At 38.5% G+C, this 24,429-nt stretch overlaps 1 protein-coding gene across 7 annotated transcripts in view; it reads left to right on the top strand.

Annotated features, from left to right (window-relative positions):
• Positions 1 to 24,429, top strand: part of DOCK10 (dedicator of cytokinesis 10) — a 281,723-nt gene that overhangs the window by 72,696 nt on the left and 184,598 nt on the right. The gene's annotated exons all lie outside the window — the stretch shown is intronic.

The raw sequence follows: 24,429 nt of genomic DNA, 5'->3' as shown, positions 1-24,429 counted from the left end.
AGAATACTAAGCTATAACATTCTATGCCAGTTTCTCCAGCAAATCAATATCTGGTTTTCAAAAGGGCAATACTGTTCTTCAACTGTTGGGCTATGATTATCTCTAAGAGGAAACACTTAGTGGGAATATTTTCATACTCATTTTCCCATAAGTTTTCACAAATTAAATTTAAAAGGATTTGAGACATTTGTGCTCCAAGTTTAACTCTTAATAGCAGTAACACATTCTATAGCTATGTGTATTACTCATGGCATCTCAGTCATTAAAACAGTTTTCCTAATTTTACTAATTAGACTATAAAATTTTGCAGCTAGAAATTTGCCCCCAAAACTGTATTTCAAAGTAATTGAGAAATAAAAAATAATAAATTCACCTAATAACAATGCCCTGATTTTTTCAAAGATCCTTTTAATTATATGATACCTTTACTGACATTAAATGAGGTGATGATGGATTTATTGATGAGGAAAACAGGTTCAGAAAGATTGAATACCTTGTTTATATCACACAGCTGCCAAATGCCAGAGCCTCAAGTCACACTTAGGTCAATAATTCCAAAAGCCAATATACTTTTTCACTCTGTTCATATCTCTAAGGAAATAATGATAAAACTGAGAAGAGTGAATTTTTATGAGAAGTCTGATGGAAATGTTGGACCACTCAGAGTGAAATATGCTCTTAGAAAGTTACTGTGCATCTTGAAAGTTTCCTCTGGGCCACTTGAAGCTTCACACATTCCACAACTATTTGTTGCCGATACACTATGGGCCAACCACTGTTCTAGGTACTTGGAATCCACCAATGAACAAACCCATCAAAGATCCCTGCCCTAAGTTGCAAAATTTTACTGTGATAGTATATTTTGCAGATCTCATTATGGAATTACTATATTAAGGTTGTGATGCTTAGTGTCCTAATTTAAGTCAATGAAACGGTTTCCTATTTTCCAAGATGGTGGTTTGAAAACTTGAATGTGTTTCAGAATCGCCTAGGAGGTTTTTTTTTTAATTTTTATTGGAGTATAGTTGATTTACAATGTTGTATTAGTTTCAGGTGTACAGCAAAGTGAATCTGTTATACATATTTGCACTCTTTTTAAAAAAATTTTTTTTAAAGCATTATTCATTTTTAAATTAATTAATTAATTAATTTTTTTGTCTGTGTTGGGTTTCTGTGCGTGGGCTTTCTCTAGTTGTGGCAAGCGGGGGCCACTCTTCATCGCGGTGCACGGGCCTCTCACTATCGCGGCCTCTCTTGTTGCAGAGCACAGGCTCCAGACGTGCAGGCTCAGTAGTGTGGCTCACGGGCCTAGTTGCTCCGCGACATGTGGGATCTTCCCAGACCAGGGCTCGAACCCGTGTCCCCTGCATTAGCAGGCAGATTCTCAACCACTGTGCCACCAGGGAAACCCTGTACTCTTTTTAAGATTATTTTCCCATATAGGACATTACAGAGTATTGAGTAGAGTTCCCTGTGCTATATAGTAGGTCCTTATTAGTTATCTATTTTATATATAGTAGTGTGTATGTGTCAATCCCAATCTTCCAGTTTATCCCTCCCCGCCCCTTACCTACTGGTAACCATAAGTTTGTCTTCTACGTCTGTAACTCTATTTCTGTTTTGTAGAGAAGTTCATTTGTACCCTTTTTTTAGATTCCACATATAAGCAATATCACATGACATTTGTCTTTGTCTGACTTACTTCACTCAGTATGACAATCTCTAGGTCCATCCAGGAGTTCTTATTTATACTAATCCTTGGGCTCCTGGCCCCAATGACTCTACATAAGAATGTCAGGGTTTGAGTCCTGTGTCTGCCCTTCACTAGCTGTGTGATCTTGACTTGTCCTCCGTGTGCCTTCATTTCTTTACTGATGAAACGCAGAGAGTCACAGTACCTACCGTGTAGGGCTATTGTGAGAATTCAGTTACTACTTGTAAAGAGCTTAGAACAGTGCCTGGTGGGTAGTAAGTGCTGTGTTAACTATAGGTTTGTTAATTTGGATGGCCTTGAGCAGGGCAGTAACAGGATCTATGGCTGCCAAGGAAGGGTCCAGGGTGGAAGCAGGGAAACCATTAGTCAGGAAGCTATTGCAATGATCCCAGCTAAAGACCCAGATGGTAGTTGCTGAGGTTGTGAGAAGTGGTTCGATTCGGATATATTTTAAAAGTAGGACCAGTAGAGTTTGCTTACAAATTGAACACAAAGAGTGAGAGAAAGGGAGGAATGAGGGATGAATGTATGGTATTTTGGTTTTGGTTTTTTTGTTTGTTTGTCTTTTGGCCTGCACAACCAGAGGACTGAGTTGCCATTCAGAAGCGGAAGCCTGCAGGGGAAGATCTGGCAAGCTGATCTAAGTTCACTGTAAGACATGTTAAGTTTGAAGTGCCTGTGAGGTCTATATGTGGAGGTTTCAAATAGGAAATTGGATATATAGCTCAGAGTCCCAAAGAAGAGTCTACAGAGAAGATATAATGCCTGGCACTGTATAAATACCAATTCATGATTGATGAATGAATACATCATCTCTCCTCTAATTTCCTATAATACTTATAGTGTGTCAATCCATTTGTAGTTAATCATATCTTTAGCTATTTCATTGAACTTTTAGTTGTTTATTTACCTTATTATTCATATTTTTTTATCCCACTGGTAGGTGGAAAACCCCATGTAGGCAGGAACTAAGTTGGCTTTATACCCCAGTGGTGCCCAGCACCATTGCTTTTATAGACTAAAAGTTGAGTATCATCAATGATTTGAAATCTTTAAGCAATTGACACCAACTTGAAAAGTTCAACTGTTAAAGCTGCCTTCCTAACTCTTCATTGAAATGTCCAGGAATAAGTTAAAAATGAAGACAGCTACTACAGTAAATACAAGGGTTTGAATGTTCTGCAAAAGACTTCTGCACTCAAGTCATCATTATATCAAAGAATCTCATTGCTGAGTCCAGGTCCTGAGTCTTCATCTAGAGATCAGCTTTGGGCTGGCACTGATTATAGTTTGGCTGCATAGTCCAAAATGGAGACACTTGGTACACATCAAAATAAATCATTGTAGGCCCTTGGCCTTTGCAAGGGACACGTGAATCCTACCATCTGAGACTATTACAATGCCTATTAAAATGCAGTCAAATTTAACTGGGAAAAAATGAGGAAATTCCTTCAAAGCTCTAGTTTGTCTCTTCAAAAATTTTTGCTCTGATGGGAGAATTAACAGAAACCTTTTCATGAATTAGTTTTTCTTACATCCTTTATAGCATATTTTGTTGAAGGCCTCAGACACTAATTTAATTTATGGAGATCTGCTGTTTTCTGGGGAATGTCTATAATTTCTGATGTAATTTACTAATCACCAACCTTGGAAGTTGGCTTCCATTTTAAGGCCTATTTCCTCTTCCCTTCCCTGCCCCCCACCCCAAGAGCATCTATCCATTTATATGATGCAGGGTAGAGATAAAATAGAAGTAGGACAAGAAGCAAGTGCTAGGCAGGCTGCTGGTCTCTCTTACTATATGACCAACTCCCAAGCACAATTCTAGGATCTTAACTCAAAAGTGAAATGTTTTTAAAATCCATGAGCATTTGGGAGTGTCTCTGAAATAGTAGAAACCATGATATTTAAATTTGTGAATGCCAGGGATCTAGTGCAGATAGTGTGCGAAACGTGGCTTTGTCTTTAATTTTGGTTGAAGACAGAGGAAAATAAAAATAGCCGAACTTGTGGTGGGTCGGGGAGGTGAACTCTCTTCTGTGAGTCAAGGATATGCACTTATAGGGTAAACATTTCAGAGCCAGGGAACTTCAGGTACTGCTTAAGATCTGCATTACAAGTCATCCTTTGGTGGTTGCCAGGTCCAGGGCTCTGATGAACTATGGTATATGGGTCAAATCCTGCCCACAGTCTGTTTTTGTCTGCCCTGTGAACTCAGAATGGTTTCCACAACTTTTAAGTTTTGTAAAACAAAACAAAAAAGGAAGAAAAAGAAGACCACTATGCAACAGAGACCATATATGGCCCCAAAATCTAAAATATTTACAATCTGGCCTTTTACAGGAAAAGTTTGCCAACCCCACTCTGGTGAATGATGTGGGCTCAACCAAAATGGAAACTTCTCTTTTTTTTTTTTTTTTTTTTAACTTATTTGATTTCTGCAGTGTACTTGGTCTCTGCCTAACTAGGTGCAAAGGAACTTGGGTTTTTCCTGGGCACCTTTTGTTCACCTGAGGGTCTGAGAATGGTTGTGATTCAATGATGAATCTTAGATTTGGAGTCAGAAGGCCCAGTGTCTGAGTCTCAAGCCATCACTTAAAAGCCCATATGACCCAGACAGGCTGATTCATTTGTCTGGGTTTGTGAAATAGGGACTACTCTCTATTCTGTCTCTTGGAAGCATCAGAATGTTTATTTTTATGGAATCACTTTGTGAATTAGTGAGCATTATATAAGGACAAAATCTTGCAGGTAGGGAGCTAACTTTACAGTACCAGAGATGCACTGTCCCAGTGAGAGTTCATTATCCATTGGGTGAGTCATCAGTGATGTGGGGAGGCAGTTTCCACTAGGGTTTTACTGTATTTGCTCCATGTCTACCCCAAAACGGTGGTATAGTGAGTGTGGCCAGAAGAGGGCCCATGAGTGAACTGTCAAGCTTCTACTTGATTAGCTTTTTGATCTTCAATAAATCTCCATATCTGTGTCCCCTCATGTAGAATAGGCATAATAGTCCTTCCTTCCTGGTCAAGTTCTTTGAGAAGCTAATATAAGGAAGGAAGCTAAATGAAGGACATCAATTATTTATGAAACTAATGACGCCATCTCTTTGGAACACACATTTGTTTACATTTATGTCCTATGAATAAAATCAGGACCAGAGAGAAATGTACTATGGAAGCTACTTCAAAGGAAATAAAATAATCTCTCTTCTTACTCTACAATAAATATTCTAATTTAGTAAAACTTTATCATCCCCAAAGGGATTTTAACATGTTTTGCCCAGTTTCTGCTTTATGCATGTGGAGGAAACGACTTCCAAACATTCTCAATCCTAAGTAAATGTTCTTATTTCATTTTAGTGAGGTTGAATTTTGAAAATACTAATGTAAGATTCCCCAGGGAAAGGAATCTTGTGTAAAGGAGAGTGATTTGAAATGGTTTGCCATAGATAGATGGGTGTAATGTGGAACTTAAAAGCACAGGGAGTCTTTGGCAGTTATTTTTCCTTGGGCACTGAATTTGCGCTGAAATCTCAAAGCCACAGAAAATGGATAAATGAATTGAATGGCTTCTCTATGGGTATAAGAATTAATTGAATGTGATTGAGGCTTAGTAATTAGCAACACAAATCTTTGAGGCAAAGCCATACTAGATTCAAATTACATCTGGTATCATCTTGTCCAAATAATCTGGCAACTTTCTAGTTCTCCGAATAACACATATTTAGAAATGATAAGGAACAAAGACAAAATATTCAAAATCTAAAATGTTTAAAATTTAAAACCACCACAGTGATAAAGAAAAGCAGAAAATCAGGTATACAGGAGTAGAAACTTATACCAAAAACAATTAGCAAATTCAACTATAGATAGATATAAATAGATATTTATATTATCGATAAAAATATATATTATAAGAACATGTAGAAGATTATGCTTTTAGTAGGTATAACTGTTTGAGGGGAGACCATAATGTGAAGATTAAAAAACAATTTATTACAAGTAGAAACACATAGTTATATGGCTAGAAAAAGTCAAGACTCAACAAATAAGTGGTAACAAAAAGTCCCTTAACTTTTTTAAATAATCAAATATAGAAAAAGCCTGGTTATGCTTGTTTTGTTTTTGTTTGTGTCTTTGCCTTCTAGAAGAGTAGATTTAAAACTTATCCCCAAGTTCCAGGTTTCAATACAGTGAAATCTTGTGCAAACTGAGTAATACAGTTGAGGATAAAAAGGCATCTTTTGGCAAACCAAATACAAATAGAGTATTTTTGTCATGCCTCAACAAATTTCTTCTGGATAGTTCTTTTATTCTCTCATATTTTCTTCTCATGGAGCTGATTTACTCAGGGGCTAAAGTCTAGGAATTTTGAAATTCATTTCCCATAATCTGCTTTATTCTGCTGGAATACATTTTATTCTCTAAGACCATGTCCAACAAATTCCACATGTGTCAAACGAATTTGGATTGTTAATTATCTAAACATCAGAAATTCAGTAGACAACAGAGGGACAACTGCACCTTACCTTTGACAGGCACAGATGGCAAAGGCTAGCCACTGCCCTGCTCTCAGGGAGCTTACAGTTTGGTGACAGAGACAGAAAGGACTCAAACAAATGCAAAATTGTAATCGTGATAAGTGTTTCAAATGAGAGTTACATTCTACCTTAAGGCTATACCCTTTGAGCATCCAACCTCATCCACGCAAGCAAGGAAGGCTCCCTCTAAGGAAGTGACAAGGGAGCTGAAACCTGGAGAGTGAGTAGAGGGAGGAGTGCCATGTGCCAGTCCTAACTTTTCTTTTGTTGCCATGGGTTAAGAACCCTTGGTTCATGGACCTATTCCATCTTCAAAGTCAGCAGCATAGTGTCGTCAAACATCTCTCTGACTCTGACCCCTGACTCTCCTACCTCCCTGTTTCACTTACAGAGGACCCTTGTGGATTACACTGGTCCCACTTGGACAATCCAGGATACTCTCCCCTTTTCTAGGTTGGCTGATTGGCAACCTTAGTTCCATCTGCAGCTTACTTCCCCCCTTGCCATGTAAATAACATATTCACAGGTTCTGGGGCTTAGGATATGGGCATCTTTGGAGGGCTGTTATCTGTCTACTGAGATATTTCATGGAGTTATATTAAAGTTCAATTAGTGAATACAAGTAAAGGATCTGTTATGTACCCAGAACTTAGAAAGACCTCACTAAGTTTTAGCTATTATGATTGCTTCCATTGTCTTGTTGAAACTAATAGAGGTTCACAAATTTAATATACTTTAAAGAGTTATTTTAGGAAAAAGAATTGGACTGCTAAAAGGAAACTTAATTTGTGCTTCATAGAATGTGGAGAAATGGAAATTCAAGGTTAGCGTATTTACAGGAGCACTGTAATACTTACTGAATAGATTATTCAAAGAACACCTACGTTTATTAGAGATTCTCTTCTATGTTATCCATCAATTGCCACTTTTCTAAAATTTAACTTTTAGTTTCTTTTTGTTTTCCCTTTATCATTTATAAGTGAATACTTCATCTTTCCAGTTCTCCAAATTATACCAAAGTTAGAAATAAGGAACAAAGGAAAAACATACAAGATCTTAAAAAGAAATGTTTAGAATTTAAAACCTCCACAATAATAAAGTAGAAAATCAGGAGAGAGAGAGAAGAAAAAAGATAATACATTTTAAGTTCAGTAAGGACAATTGAAGTTATTAACTTAGAGATGAAGAATAGACTGCATCTTATCATTTTAAAGCTATTTCAGTGTTTCCTGATATGAGCAGATTTTTTTTTTTATTACAGATCTATAACCATTAAGAAACTTAAGAATGCAAAGCTATGGAATCTAGGTTCTTCAACAAGTTGGTACTCATTAAAAGGTTTGATGAACGAATGAATGAATGTAAGCCATATCTTACAGGTCATGAAAGTTATAAAAGTAGGAATCTGTGAGGTGAAAACAAAATATGAGTTCATTTGGTAAATTATCAGCATCCCTGCCATCCCTTGGTCCCTGTGTTGTCAGTGGCCTTCTTGGCTCTTGTGCACTTTATGAGAACAGACTGAATATCCCACAGAATATCTCCAAATTCTGTTTCGTGAGTCAGAGGAAGTAAGGATGGAAATCGCGTCCACAGAAGAACGGCTCTCGAGGGAGCACATCCAGCTTTTTGTCAAGCACTTTGCTAAGAACTTTGCAGTTATCTTTTCTTATTGCCACAACAACTACTTGAGGAAATTATTTTTATTCCCATATCATTAAGGAAGAAATTAAAGCATATAGAGCAGCTCTGCCCAACTGAAATACAACGAGCCACATAATTTTAAATTTTCTAGGAGCCGTATTTTAAGAAGTAAGAAAAAAAAGATGAAATTAATAATATATTTTATTTAACCCAGTATATCCAAACTCTTATTATTTTGGCATACAATCAATATACAATTTTTAATGAGATAGTTTACCTTCTTGTTTTTATCCCAAGTTTTCAAAATCCAGTGTGTATTTATACTTAATCACACATTCCATTTGGAATATTAAATATTTATCACAAATACTTGTGCAGTATTTAGATTTCATATAATTTACATTTGAAAGAGTAAATTCACTTAGCCAAGTTGTTTCAAAACTGGTTAAAGTTTTCCACTAACTGGCTAGAGTACCAGTTTTTAAAGTTAAACCAAAATTAATTAAGATGAACTCAAATTAAAGATTCAGTTCCTCATTCACACTAGCCACATTTCAATAGCCACATATAGCTAGTGCCTGCCGCAGTAGACAGTGCGGGTATATCTAGTGGTTACTGAACTTGCCCAGGGTCACGCAGCTGGTAGGGACTTGGACTGGGGTTTGAACCCGGAGCGGTTGCTTGTAGCCACGGTGCCACACTGCCCCTCCCTTGACACACCGGAGAGTGGAGAGCAGCGTGAGACCCTGCCCGCCTTCACCATTGCGTTCTCTATTGCTTGCCCATGGGCGTTGGTTTCTCTGAATTAAATAAAACTAAATAACAAAAAATAGGTCATTTAATTTCTTTAAAGTGTATAGGGAGGGGGCAGGGGAGACCAGAGTATCTATTAATAGGAAGATTTGGGGTGAAGTAAAAATTTGTTATTTTTCACCTGTCTCTAGAAAATTTTTCGTATAAAGGTAAACATACACCCACCCTATGACCATTCCTAGGTATTTATTCAAGAGAGGTGAAAACATACATCTATGCCAAGACCTGTTCACTACAGTTTTGTTTGTAACAGACAAAATTCCAAATGTCCATCACCTGGGGAATGCATGATTAAATTTTGGTATATCCAGACATTGGAATAATAATCAGCACTAAAAAGAAGTAAATGCTGAGAGATGCAACAATAGGGATGGATCTTAAAAACATGATACAGAATGAAAGAAATCAGTTCAAAAGGCTACCCACTGCATGATTCCATGTCTCAGAAAAGCAGATCGATAGGGACAGAAAACAGATCACTGGTACCAGGGGCTCAGAGTGATGAATGGCATTGACAATAAAGGAGCACAGGGAATTTTTTGGAGTGATGGAAATGTATATTTTGATTGTGTTCTATATGCAGTTGTGTGCAGTTTTCAAACTCAATGAATTCAAAAGGGTGAATTTTAGTGGATGTAATCATACCTCAATAAAAAGGTGAACAATTTGAAAAAAAAAGAAAAAATAAGGTGCATAAATATTGTTATCAAGTTGGCAAATGAGTCAAAAATAAATTTAAAAATTAATTAATTAGTTAATTAAAAATGAAAAAGCTACCCAGGCTAGAGTTGAAGTCAGGGACAACCCCAGTGTGGCCCTTACCAAACCCATAACTGCCACCTTCCCTGCGACCCAGAAACACCACTTCCCCCTTCCACTCCACCCTCCTCCCTCACTCCACCCTCCTCCCTTCTCTGGCTCTTATGCAGCCACACCCACCCCACGGATTCCACCCCCTTTCTCTCCGCTCCTGCAGCCTGCGCGGGCCCACTTTCCCCACTGCACCCTCCCGCCTTCTGTGTCTGTTGACTCAGGGACTCAGGTCTCTGCCATGGCATTCTTCTGCTGTGTCCAGCGTGGCAAGCTGCTTGGTACTTTTCTTAAAAATTCAGAGTTTTCCATGTAGATTATATAAAATAATAATGTTATGAATTGGGGATCATAGAATTCAGCTGCCTCATTTGAAAGGTGAAACCCAGAGCCAGAAAAACAAATTGACATATCTGTAGCTTTCATAAGAGTTGGTGGCAGAACAATGACCTTTGCCCAGGTCTCAAAATGATGAGACCCTCACTCTTTTAAACTACATACTCTTCCTTTCTCAATCCAGAGATAATGGGCCAGAGTATGTGCACAGTTTTAGGTGAAACCACATAAATGCTGACTGCAAAATAGTAATAACATCAGTAGCATAGCAAATTATATCCAGTCTCTGATTATTTTAGAAGAATAAATTGATATAGGGATGAAAACCAATTTTGTCATTCAGTAGATAAGGGACTCTTACACCAAACTATTCTCTTGACTTTTCTTGAAGGATTAAACACAAAGAAAATGAGTTCCGGTTACTGTGTAGAGTAAACCAGTAAGATGAGCAGATGCTGCAGAGATACAACATCTTTTCGTTTTATGGTGTTCGGTCTCTGGCGTCCCACAGCAGGGAGAGCAAAGAAAAAAAAAAAAGGCAAACCACTTTCTTGTAATCTCTTCAGATTGAACAGTTTACAGAGTTCCACTTTGAGAAGTGTATCTCTCCTACCTTGCCGAACTCTGAATCCCAAAATGCTGTGCTGTACCAGAAAGAATTATGTAATGACAGAACATGGGATTTGATGTCAGACTTGTGCCCTTTGAAAAGTATCAGACTAAGGGAGAATTCTTTGCATTCTTTAAATCTCAGTATCCCGATTTGCAGCGCAGTAATGATTCTTCACAGTGCTGTTGACTGTCCGAATGAAAATTGAGGAAAAGCACTTAGCACGGTGCTTCTGTTCCCTGTTCCTGAAGAGAATGTGCCTCTCTTTCATCTGTGGAATGAGGAAAATGTCTACTGCCCACCTGCGTCGTAATTGAAGTAATGACTTCTGTAAGTTAAACATACACTGTTGACGATTTTGTGTTAATTCCAAAGGAGACATCTTGGTATGCCTGACTCTTCATTTTTCCACCAGATAAGGCAACTAGAATGTTAAGAGACTTAGCAAATAAACAAGAGTTATTCAAAAAGGAGACTCAGTGAAAAGGCCAGTGAACCAAATGACATTCCCCAGATGAAAGCCATTGGAAGAAATAAGTGGACCAAAAGCTAGAGATCACGATCAAGGACAAACAGATGTAGGCAGGGAAGAGGCTCACTGAGCAGGGAGCGAAATGAAGTGTGAAGTGCCTTTTCCTCTCTCAAATCAAAGTGGCCTTGAGGATGTTAAAGGGTCCTTTTGTAAGGTTTGCTTAAAACCAGTCTGCTTTTGTACCACTCTAAAACAATGGAACATTTCAGTGGCATTCCTCCACCCTAGTTTTTTTTTTTTTTTCCTCTTAAAGATATCTGTTCTTTCATAAGGCTGCCATATTTCGTCCCATTTTTGTCCATGCTGTTGAAAGAGAATGCTGATGGGTTTTCAGTTAAAGATTGTGTGGATACACAAACTGAAAACTGCCATGGTTGAGTGGAGCATGGCAGATCTGTAACTGATGGAACTGGTGTAGAATCACATCTTCAGGGGCTGATGTGATAGCCATTGGAGGCTTTCGTTTTGACTGACAGGCAAATGAACCAATGAACATTTCTAGAAATGTTGTCTCCATGAACAACCATGTAGTATTCATTTGCAAAGATATGGGGAATAAAGAGTCTGATCGCAAATACATCTTTTTTTGCACAGCTAAAACAAAAAGAAATTATGAACCATACCTGAGTTTACCACAAAGCAGTAAGCACCATTGGAATCACTTAAGTTTTCCTTCGGAAGCATTTTAGATCTGTTGTCAGAGAAAGTGTATTTCACGACAGATGTGGTTAAGGTCATTAAGGATCTTCAAGACTTTAGATTACTTACTTAAAGATGGAGATTGAAAAAAGAAACAAGATTGTGGGGTTATAGTATCACTAAGTAAATTTTAAAGTATTGGAAGAAGCCTGTTGCCTCAATTTGGGACGACTGCTACTTCAACAAACAGATGCACGTTGTGAAAACTCCCTTGGCAAAAGCAGAGAGCCCAGTCTCAAGCTGAGACCACAGAGAAGTAAAGAAGTCGTGGCTGAACAGCTTTGCCCTGATGGGTTTTTTTTTGTTTTGGTTTTTTGTTTTTTTTTAAAGGAATTCCTTTATTTTTATTATTTATTTATTTATTCATTTATTTTTGGCTGTGTTGGGTCTTCGTTTCTGTGCGAGGGCTTTCTCTAGTTGGCAAGTGGGGACCACTCTTCATCGCGGTGCGCGGGCCTCTCACTATCGTGGCCTCTCTTGTTGCGGAGCACAAGCTCCAGACGCGCAGGCTCAGTAGTTGTGGCTCACGGGTCTAGTTGCTCCGCGGCATGTGGGATCTTCCCAGACCAGGGCTCGAACCCGTGTGCCCTGCATCGGCAGGCAGATTCTCAACCACTGCGCCACCAGGGAAGCCCTGCCCTGATATTTTGCAGTGGACACTGTGCTTCTCTGAAGGTGTTACTGCCTGGCCTTGGCAAACCCTACTTTCATTTTACCCTCCCAACCTTCTGCCCCTATTTGGTTGAAGTTTGTACGGGTAGATCTGTGTGCTTGTGTGTGTCCGTGGCTCTGTTTGTTTTTCAGTCAAAGAAACTTTCCAATCTTGTGTTGTCTTTAAACGTTCAGCCTCATTATATCCATATGTGCACAGTTAATTTACAGGTCTGCATCCATGTAGCTATAGACTGATATGGACTCGACTATGATTGATAGTGCATCCACTAGCCTGATACACAGAGTTTTAAGTGGAGCCTGGTGTGTGTGGAAAATGTAATCTACTACCTTATTTAGCCACTTAGGACTGAATCTGTTATTTCAGAACCTTGTGAGGATAAAGCCAATGAGGACAACATTTTTGAGATACAATTTATAAATCTTAGCCGATATTCTCATTTCATCTCTTACCTTTTAGCAATAAATGTCGATTTATCACTGTTTTACCAAGAATACTAAATATGCAATGTCAAATAGATTAAAAGAAGTAATGTGCTGAAGGCCACATAGGCAGTGGACAATTGAGACCAGCGGCCGATCGGCTGTAGGACGATGTAGTTGAGACCTGACTCACACCATCTATGGCGCAGAGAAGGGCTTACTGAGCCCCAGAACCTGCCCCACCCTAGATTATTTTGTGCTTAGACTCATATTCTTTGTGGTTTAACGAATCCAAAGTTTAAACTATTCTTAGTTCTTAGAGGTTATTTTCTGACTCTCCTCTTTAAATACCACATGGGAATTAGTTCAGTCAGTAAAACTAGACGTATCATTTTCTGTTAGCTTTGTCCTTGCCATTTTTGTTGCTCACAGGCTCGATTTCCCAGTCAATGCTCCCTTTTATGTGCCTGATCACGGTCATAATTTAACATTGTTTTACTTTCCTGGTGGTTATCTGTCTCCACATGCCAAGGTACAGATTTAGATGAATCCATTCATATTCAGCTAGTGATTTCTCTTTAGATGTTTCCCCAAAATACATAATGATCGTGATGAGAAAACTACAGTTGCAAAAGAGTAAAAACCAAGACAGAATAACGCCTATCAGTTTTTCTCTGTTATATTTTTTTAAATTGTAAAAGAAGTATATACCACGTGAACAATGTAAATAACGAATATCAGTATAAAATGAAACAGTGAAAATATTTGAGAGATTTTATTCAAACTTCTTACACACATTCCCACATTCCTCTCACATCCCTACAAATAATCATTAGTAACACCTACATATATGTAGTTTTCTTTTTTTACAAAATTAATATGACTTTTAGTAGATGGCTCACCAAGAGATCTATTTAATCACAAAGGTAAACGTGATCATAACCCAGGACGTGCGGACACAGAGCCAGTTTTTGGTTTAATTTCTTACTGTAATTTGGTGAGGGGGCCTATGATAGTCACTGATATCACCTACTTTCTGTCATCGTCACCAAATAAAATGATAACTTTAGATACTTGATTATAAAATAATACTTTAGGTATATCCTACCCATTGCCAAGCCACTGGGCAAACCCTGAAATTTTTACTTATTATGTAGATAATCGAGCCATTCTTCATACTGGATAAGACTAAAAGACAGATGAAACTTTATCTGTTTGATCCTGGCGTATTCTGTGCCCAATGAATGGGGTCGTTTCATGAGCTCTTACTTTTTTTAGCACCTACAATATTTTAGACCTAAGGGGTTCCCAAAGGTGTGTGTAATTCCCTCCTCTTTAATTTCAGTGGTTAAATGTGAGTCTCTATTGTTTTACCTGAATATCTGCTTAAGATGAAATATTTAACTTTATAACCATGAGTTAGCTGGCATTGAAGAGTTTAATCCATGTTTGTTCACAGCCTCAATAAAATATAACTGGCCATAAACCCAGCAAGTATTAAGATCCCTTTCCAAAGAAGCTTGCTCTATAGCCCATTATACTCTTTGTGACACTTAGAATTTTTCTGCATCTTTAGAATGAGGGTCCTTCTGCTTTGTCTCAGGAATGCTGTTTGACAACCACATGTGATCAGTTTCACAATTCACCTGTTAGGGGCAGTGGTAGTCTTAGTGACTTCCAGAAGGAGGAAATAAATACTTAAGACTTCTAGAAAATAGGAATAAATCAAACATTTCCTTTTTGTTGCCCTGGGCATTACATCTGGGAACTTACAGTTGCAGAAAAGTAGAAATTCAGTCTTATATAAATCTTAACAGACTGTATGATAGTTTTGTATATTCAAAATAGCCACTGGATGGACCTAGAGATTGTCATACTGAGTGAAGTAAGTCAGACAAAGAAAGACAAATATCATATGACATTGCTTATGTGTGGGATCTAAAAAAATGGTACAGATTAACCTATGTACAAAACAGAAATAAAGTCACAGATGTAGAAAACAAACTTATGGTTACCAAGGCGGAAAAAGGGGGGGATAAATTGGGAGATTGGGATTGACATATACACACTACTATATATAAAATTCATAACTAATAAGGACCTGCTGTATAGCACAGGGAACTCTACTCTGTACTCTGTAAGGACCTATATGGGAATAGAATCTAAAAAAGAGTGGATATATGTATATGTATAACTGATTCACTTTGCTGTGCAGCAGAAACTAACACAACATTGTAAATCAACTATATGCCAATAAAAATTAATTTTAAAAAATAAATCAGGAGAATCATCTCTGAAAAAAAAATAGCACGGGTTACATCATTCTAGTGCAAAGAGGCCATGATGTTCAGAGTAGCCTGTGTTATATCCTAATGCAAAGAAGCTATGCTTTTTATCAAATAGGGTTCTCTTTCTAAAATGAGCATAAGGTATAGAGCTAGAGCCATGACTGGGGCACCATCCATCTATTTTTTCCTAGCAGCCCACCTGATTTTTCGGTATTAAGAATAGGCAGGCCCTTCAGAAATGTCTTTTGAAAGAATTTGGAGGGAAAGAGAGGGCTGAGAGTGGACGGTATATAGGCGAGCGCTTTGTTTGCCAAATATCCGAAGGCATCAGGGAGTCTGTTGTGCCCACTTGTGTTTATTACAGGATAATGTTAATCAGTTAGCTTGATTCTGCTCTAGATAGTAAGTAATTACATTCCCTGGAAGCCACAGTGGAGTGATTAATAATACATTCTAATTTCCAAAAGTAACATTTCACTCAACATTTAAACATGGCTCTTTGAAAAGTATTTTTTTGTATACAAGAAACATGGGTGGAGTGAAATTTATTTCTCTGAAAATAGTCCTGTGAAAAGGAAAATATTATAAAGTTTTCTCTGGGGCCTTCTGGCCCTTCCTGTGTAAATGAATACAATTCAAGTTGCTTCTTTAAGCATTTTCAAATAAATTCTTAAGAAATAGTGCTGTAGGCTTCAGAGTTAAATGGGAGTTTTAGGGAAGCCACATAAATTCTTAATAATTATGGAGCACCTGCTATATTAGAGTTCTGAGACTAAGCTCTCTCAAGGGTAAAAAGGTAATTAAGCCACTGGCTCTGTATCTAAGAAGATACTGCAGCAAGAGGGCATTTGGCCTGTACTAAGTGAGTACACTCTAAAGAGAAGTAAGGTAATTACCGTGAGCGAAACACAAAGAAAGTTCAATGAGGTTTCATTAGAGGGATAAGGAAGGCAAGAATCTACCCTAGAAGAGCTGGACTGTGTACTATATACAGCATCATACGGGAGATGAGGGCAGAAAAGTAAATTTGAGACCAGCCTTGAGTCTGAACATTGACCTTGCCGTAGAAGGGCTCTTAACAGTGCCTGTTGTGGAGCATGCAGTCAGCAAACATTGACTTAATATTTTCTACATGCCAGGCTCTGCCCCCACTCCTACACAACATGAAATTTAGACACTTTCAGAATTCTGACCACATCTCCTAAACCTCTGCACACACTGTGAAGCTAAAGCACTTGGCATTAAATGTGCACTTAAAAAGTTGAAAGATTCTGTTTTGGAGAAAATGCACGTCATCAGATACTAGACATAATTGCTTCTTAAAATTGTTTCTTAAAATCAACCTAATAATTATTAATATTTTTTCTAGCAACTAAAAAGCTGATTAATAAGAGTTCTTCTCTTCTATGAAATGAGTATCTCTTACCTGATGTAGTGATACTGGCATAACCCACCAAAAAGAAGCATTTTTGCTATGACGTCCACACTAGAAGTGACTTGGCAGTGTAAGTGGGCAGGATGGCCCTATGTCTCTACCCTTAACCATTCTGCATTCTTCTTTCTCCTAGTCTGTGTCCATGAAGTATGAGTTCTTACAACAGCACTAATCCCTTCTAAGGGAGAAGAAAAGAAGAACAAAATAATGAAGGGAAGGGAGTTCTGCATTTTGGAGGGCATGTTGCTGAAGGGAAAATGTAAACTTCCATTTGTTGATGATATTCAAGACCATCAACTGCATTTTCTTAGAAATATTTAAAGGTCAATATTGAAACCCATGGAATAATCATGAAAAATCATGGTTTTATTCCTGGTCTCTTGGTTCCTATGCTTCTTTAAGCCCTCAAAAAGGAATTATTGGTGAGTCAAATGGTATCTATTTCAAAGAGCTTTGGTTGAAATATCAAGCTGTATTAAAGAATTATTTGCATTTAGAAAGTGAATGACACATTAAATTTTGAATGGGTATAAAATGGCTTTTATTTTTATGGCAGCTTACCATTTTTTTTTTTAAGATTTATTGATTTATTGATTGAGTGATTGCTACGTTGGGTCTTCGTTTCTGTGCTAGGGCTTTCTCTAGTTGCGGCAAGCGGGGGCCACTCTTCATCGCGGTGCGCGGGCCTCTCACTATCGTGGCCTCTCTTGTTGCAGAGCACAGGTTCCAGACGCGCAGGCTCAGTAATTGTGGCTCATGGGCCTAGTTGCTCCGCGGCATGTGGGATCTTCCCAGACCAGGGCTCGAACCCGTGTCCCCTGCATTGGCAGGCAGACTCTCAACCACTGTGCCACCAGGGAAGCCCAGCAGCTTACCATTTAAAGAGTTTTGTGGTTCACGTTAAATTCTGTGGCATATTTTTTATTACATCCATGTAAACGCAGAGAGTCTTCTAAATTTCACCAAGGAAAATTCCCACAAGAGGCTTATGAATGTGTTCTAACCCACCTTATCCTGCATTGTCGTCCTCCCCTCAAATATAAATTTTTAAATATTTTGAAAAGTAATATGGAGAAAATAGCTCTTTGAATTTCAGACCAAATTGTAAAAGCATGATGATTTCAGACTGAATAGTCTTTATGTCCCTGACACTCATCTAGTTGAATCTCACACCAACCACACACACATCCCAAGTGCCTCCTTGCCTCCTTGAACTTTTCCGTCCTACTTCTCTTTGCTCTGCAGTGGATGTGAATATTATATTATCCCTCTGCAATTATTTGCATTTTAAACCTTGCTTCGCAGGCATTAAGAAACAAGTAGGTTTTGTAATAAGGAGCTCCAGATATCTTCCAGGGCCAAATAGTCCTTCCCTGAATTAACCCACATAGGAGTAACTGTACTCCCTACATGTAAGGCCAACCTTATTAAATTTTATAGTAGGAGGATTAAATTTAAGCCTGGGAAGTTGCTAATTGTCCATTGTTAATGATATATCAAAACAATTTGGGGGAAATGAGCTTGAACCTGCGCTGGAGAACTTAAGAACTTCATTTTTTTTTTTTTTTTAAGTTTTTAATTAATTATTTATTTATTTATGGCTGTGTTGGGTCTTCGTTTCTGTGCGAGGGCTTTCTCTAGTTGCGGCAAGCGGGGGCCACTCTTCATCGCGGTGCCCGGGCCTCTCACTATCGCGGCCTCTCTTGTTGCGTAGCACAGGCTCCAGACGCGCAGGCTCAGTAATTGTGGCTCACGGGCCCAGTTGCTCCGCGGCATGTGGGATCTTCCCAGACCAGGGCTCGAACCCGTGTTCCCTGCATTGGCAGGCAGATTCTCAACCACTGCGCCACCAAGGAAGCCGCCAGAGCTTCATTTTAATTTTGACTTTCTCCCTTCTCAGTCTCTCATATCATCATTGCTATTGTTTTTGAAATAAAAATTTCCCATTCTATATTACACTAACTGCAAATTTTCAGTTACTTGTCATTCATGGTTTAAGAAAAGCTGGGAGCAATGCCAGATTCCTATTAACATTCTTTATCTTCTTCATGATTCATTAAATTTTTTCATGCACTTTTTTTTTTCTTGCAGAGAGCAGAATTTGGTTTACAGTCCAATTGACTGTTGGAACAGTGAGGCTAAGCTATATGCGTTTGTCATTTAATACAAAAGACGTCAGCAAAAAAAGTCTTGGCATCATATTTGGATTATACTCCCAGAACAATTTAAAGTTGTGTTGTTTAGTGTTGAGAACAGAGAGGCCGGAAGGGTACTCCACTGGCAAACTGGATAGGGGCAGTGAGGCGTGATTCACACCTGATCTCAGCCATCCCAGCAGGGAAGCCATGACTGTGGAAATGGTGGAAGAGCCAAGAAAATGGCATTGGTGCTTTGGAGGGAGGATTTCTGGGATAAATCTGTTACTAAGTAACGGATTATGACATTTCTCCTCCTCTGGCAGGAGAAATGTCAATATGATTGTGTAGTTGCTAGAAACTATGAGGTATGTCAGAATCAGCCCTTGACCATCTTTCCAAGTGCAAGAAAAATGCAACCATAGCATATCTGGAAAGAGTACCATGAAACCATCAAATTATTCGAAAGACTCTTGTGGTCTCTCATCATGACTTACGTGATTACCAACACGGGGACCCTATATGAAGAAAGGAGACTAGTATTCTCTTAGTTTCCCAAGGATAAATGTAGAGAATAAATAAGAACATTTGTTAAGGCTTCATAGCTGTACTCTCATACCATAATAGAGCTTTAGATCTAGCTAGTGTTTTCAAGATTATTTACAATCTCATGTCTTTATTTCATTGAAACAGGAAAATGATCAACACAAGTACTGAGTTCCTTATCGAGATATGTGATATAGTCCTTAAAATGTACGGTGGAAATAATTTTAAATTTATAGATAAATACTTTAGTAGTATCACAATAACCATTAATATTAAATCTCTTATCTTTCCTTCATCGTTAATATGAAATTACTGCTTGAAAAATGTTTGCTTCCTCTTTAAAACAAATATTTCATCACTTCTTCGAGGTTTTGCTTAGCATTATGTTCCCATCATTTATATGAAGAGGTGTTGAACCATGCCATTAATTGCCACACCAATTTCTCCCATGAGCTGACTCTGCCTCAAAATGGTTTTTATTTTGAAAAATTAAAAAAGAAATTTAATGCTTTCTATGGCTTAACGCCAGAAATATTCTCTTGTTCCATACATGCAAGGAGAGGGTGTTCTGGCAGGAATGTTAGAACCAAAACACAGTTTTATTACTTCATTCAAGATATTGGTGCAGGGCTTCCCTGGTGGCGCAGTGGTTGAGAATCCGCCTGCCAATGCAGGGGACACGGGTTCGAGCCCTGGTCCGGGAGGATCCCACATGCCGTGGAGCAACTAGGCCCGTGAGCCACAATTGCTGAGCCTGTGCACCTGGAGCCTGTGCTCCGCAACAAGAGAGGCCGCGAAAGTGAGAGGCCCGCACACCGCGATGAAGAGTGGCCCCCGCTCGCCGCAACTAGAGAAAGCCCTCGCACAGAAACGAAGACCCAACACAGCCAAAAATAAATAAATTAATTAATTAAATTAAAAAAAAAAAAAACATGTTGGTGCATTATTCACACACGGGGAATTCTCAGGAGTGAATTAGCCATCTAATATAGACCTGGATTAACTACAAATGTATTGGCAGTAGAAATCTTTAGGCTTGTTGTTTAATGTAGAGGGATCAAGCAAGGCTTCCTGCAGATTCCTGGTTACAAGTCTTACTAAAAGTCATGATGGTTTTTTTTAAATTTATTTTTTATTGAAGTATAGTTGAATTACAGTGTTGTATTAATTACTGCTGTACAGCAAAGTGACTCAGTTATGCATATATATACATTCTTTTTCATATTCATTTCCATTATGGTTTATCACAGGATATTGAATATAGTTCCCTGTGCTATACAGTAGGACCTTGTTGTTTATCCATTCTGTATATACCAGTTTGCATATGCTATTTCCAAACTCCCAATCCAACCCTCTCCTACCCCTCTCCCCCTTGGCAACCACCAGTCTGTTCTCTATGTCCCTGATTCTATTTCTGCTTAATAGATAGGTTCATTTGTGTCATATTTTAGATTCCACCTATAAGTGATATCATATGGTATTTGTCTTTCTCTTTCTGACTTACTTCACTTAGTATGATAATCTCTAGTTGCATCCATGTTGCTGCAAATGACATTATTTCATTCTAAAAGTCATGATCTTAAATGTGACTTTAAGTCAAAGGTTCCAAACTCAAATGCCTACAGGCCTTGCAGGGAAGAAGTGAATCAGGCTAGACAAGGAGACAAAAGGGAGTGGTGGGGAGCAGAGCAAACTAAAGAAACTATGGCCCATCCACGGGGTATGACCACTGTTCCACTTGGGCAATTTTTTAAATGTCAGAAGGGAGGATTAGTTATAGCACAAGGAACTCTACTCAATATTCTGTGATAACCTATATGAGAAAAGAAGCTGAAAAAGAATGAATATATGTATATGTATAACTGAATCACTTTGCTGTACCCCTGAAACTAACACAGCGATGTAAATCAACTATACTCCAATAAAATTTTTTAAAAAACACACACACACACACAAGAAGTGAGGATTAGTATGATTAGATCTTGAATTTTCCAAGAGAAGCAAATAACCAGGGCTTTTTATGTAAAATCTTCCCATTTTTAAATGCTGGCAACTAATTCAAATATTTTAAAACAATGGTGGCAGGAAAACACAATTGTGGGACCACGTTGAGCCATAGGCTGCCTGATTGTCATTCTCTTATAAATTTGCATCAGTTTTACTTTAATTCAAGGTTCCAACTTCAAGGAGCCAGTGAGAACTACACTGCCTGTAATATGTTACAATATGTTTGGCTGGTCTGAGTGGAAAAAGATTTTGATATTAATGTCCATGTAGGGCTAGAGATTATATTTTGACTTCGAGAAATTGTGCACTCCCAACTCCTAATTCAGAAAGATTTCCACAGATATAATTGAATAATAACAAGTCAGACTATCCTTTCTTGACTGTAAAACAATAAGAGGGGAATGTGGTAATAAATATCTGACACGTAATGTAATTTTCAGCAACATAATGCAGGTGGAAGATGTGGATACTAATGCATCAGATGCAACAAATCCTTTTAAAAATCTGTTTACAAACCAGACTAGAGATACTGCCAACTCTTGAAGGGGAAAGGCAGAGGGCAGGGATGGAGGGAGGATTCAGACGTCCCATATTTTCACCTTAACTGGGTCAGGAATTATTTTCCATGCTGACTGCAGTGCTTATTCAGTGCTTACTACACAACCATGAAAATCTGTCCCTGCCTTATCCTGTTAAGCTGAGATTTCACAGAGGTTCAATAAACCCAAAGCCACATACCTAAATAGATGTTACCTTTGGTCCAATTTAAGCAAATTGCTTTAAGTATTTATTTAAGTTGTGTGTTTCTCTAACTGATGTGCACAAGTAGCTTGGTTATACTTCTCCTGGGAGAAGTGGGCGTCTGGGCTGGTGCTTACTCTGGGGAAGGAACAGGACCAAAATTGGAAAAGGTACAGAAGTCTTACCCCGAAGCCACCATGCTGTCATCTTTTTGTTTTAGCACCAAGCAACCCAGCATCTGCCCTAATTCAGACTTTCCTGCTTTGTCATGTAAACCCCTGCAATTTCTCTCAACTCTGGAAAAGAAGCCGCTGTCATCTTCTTTTTCTCAAATATTTTAAATTCTGTCTCACCAGGTGGCTCACTACGAATGCTGGTTGCAGAGACCATTTCTCAGACTATGTGACACAGAATAATAAGTGCTGTGTAAGAAAATGCTTTTGTGCAAAAATCGGTGTGGGAAATATTGCCTAGTACACACTCCTTGAGAGATGCACATTGCACATTGGAAATTTAAAGCTCTGAGAGTTCTTCCGTGAAAAGGCCAGTTTAGCTTTGTTCAATCCGTTGTTTCTCAAGTTTATTTGACATTGAATATCTCTTATCTGGAACACTGGCCCACACATCTTGAAGTTCTAGAGCACAGTTTGGGAAGCACGAATATGGACAAGGGGGATGCCATTTAAGGCTTCTGACCTGGGGAATGACGTGGTCAAACCTGGCTTTAAACAGGAAAATGGCTGCAGTGAGAGGGATGATTAAGAGAACATATATAATCATTAGGTTTAGTGATGGGTTGGTTATGCAGATGTGGGATAAGGGAAGTTGAAAAGGAGAATCAGTGGGAAAAGAATCTGGAAAGTAATGGATATATGTATATGTGTAACTGAATCAATTAGCTGTACACCTGAAACTAACACAACATTGTAAATCAACTATACTCCAATAGAAAATAAAAATTACACTAAAAAAAAAGAAAAGGAGAATCAGGTCCCCAATTTTATCACCTACATGGATGATGGTGTTATTAGCGTGATGATAAAGTCATGTGAAATAGTATTTGGAAGGAAAGGTAATGAGCTTTTTGTTGGTTTTAGCACTTAAGAGAATATTTGGGGAAAGAATATTGAGATTTTCCTTTGTTTGATTTTTAGGGCTTTCTAATACAAACGTCTCATTACAGCATGTGCCAAACTATCTCCTCTAAGCTCTGTGAAGGCAAAGAAGTTATTGTACTTTTCTGATTTCCCTAAATACTTAGCACAATATCTGCACCCATTTACAGAGGAAATAAACAAATGGTTGCAAAAATTATATGGTTACAAACAAAAAATGGCTTGAGCTAAATCAAGGGGAATAAAGAGTGAAGGTGGGGCGAGCCCATCAGACTGAGGCAGAACTCACCAGAAGGCCTCGTAAACACAGGAAGTAGGAGGGCCCCTGGAGCTGTAACGTGCAGGGTTTGGGGCAGGCTTTGGTATATACCACAGCTTTGTGTCTTTCTTCTCAAGGCTCAAGTTCAGAGAAAAGTGTCTTTTTAATCCAGGTGTGGCCAGAGCACTTGTTGGATGAGCTCTGGAAGATGAGGGGGTAGAGGAGATGTCTGATAGGAAAGTCAAAGACTATCAGTACAATGAGTGGGTATGAGAACAGTGCCAAAATTCTTTTAAATGGTCTGTTTATGACCCATGTCAAGGACAATGTCATCTAGTGAAAAGGCACAGCTATTGACTTCTGAAATGAAATCTAGCTGGAACAGGGAGCGAGGCACAGGTAGCGTTTGGGGGTACACCATCTGGACTTGGCGTGCAGAAAGAGGTGCTCTGACTGCAGATTGCTTTCCTTTCCAATTGGCCGTTGAGGTTAAAATAAAACAGACAAAAAGCTTATTTTCTCAGCCTGGTCATCAGACTATCTGAAAATGGATAATACAAGTTTTATTTAAAAACATAAAAATTTTAGAGATGAAAAAGGCTTTAGGTCAAAGAAGTCCGGAGAGGTTACTGCTTTGCCCAAGGTTGCTTAGACCATCAGTGAATGGACTGATTCTTGAATACAGGAGTCCTGACTGCCATCCGATGCTCTTCTCACTGTGAACACAGATGCACTCTGCCTAGAAGAACAAAAGAAATGACTTCTCAATGGCAGTCTCCACTCAGCTGTTATGGGCACAGAGAGCTAAGAAGGGAACACGAATTCAAAACTGTCTTCGGAAGCCATCACCCTGAATGCCAACCAAAGCAAGAGGGAGGCCAATTTTAAATGCTGCCAAAGGTCTTTTGATACAATCTAGGTAACGGATCTCCTTCCCAATCTGTGACATCCTTGCAAATGGGAGCAAAGTCAGATTTAATGTCTCCTTGTCAGTGTACTTTAATACCTTGCTGTGGCCTCAGAAAGTTGTGGAACAAGAGAAGCAGAAGAAAGAGAAAAAGAAAGTGCTATGCCCTTTTCTCTGTTCACAACATCAAATTGGTAATT

This window comes from Balaenoptera physalus (assembly GCF_965194825.1).
Source record: "Balaenoptera physalus genome assembly, chromosome: 6".
In the NCBI taxonomy this organism is placed as follows: Eukaryota; Metazoa; Chordata; class Mammalia; order Artiodactyla; family Balaenopteridae; genus Balaenoptera; species Balaenoptera physalus.
The sequence above is the reverse complement of the archived record's forward strand: the minus strand, read 5'-3'. Positions and strand labels throughout refer to the sequence as shown.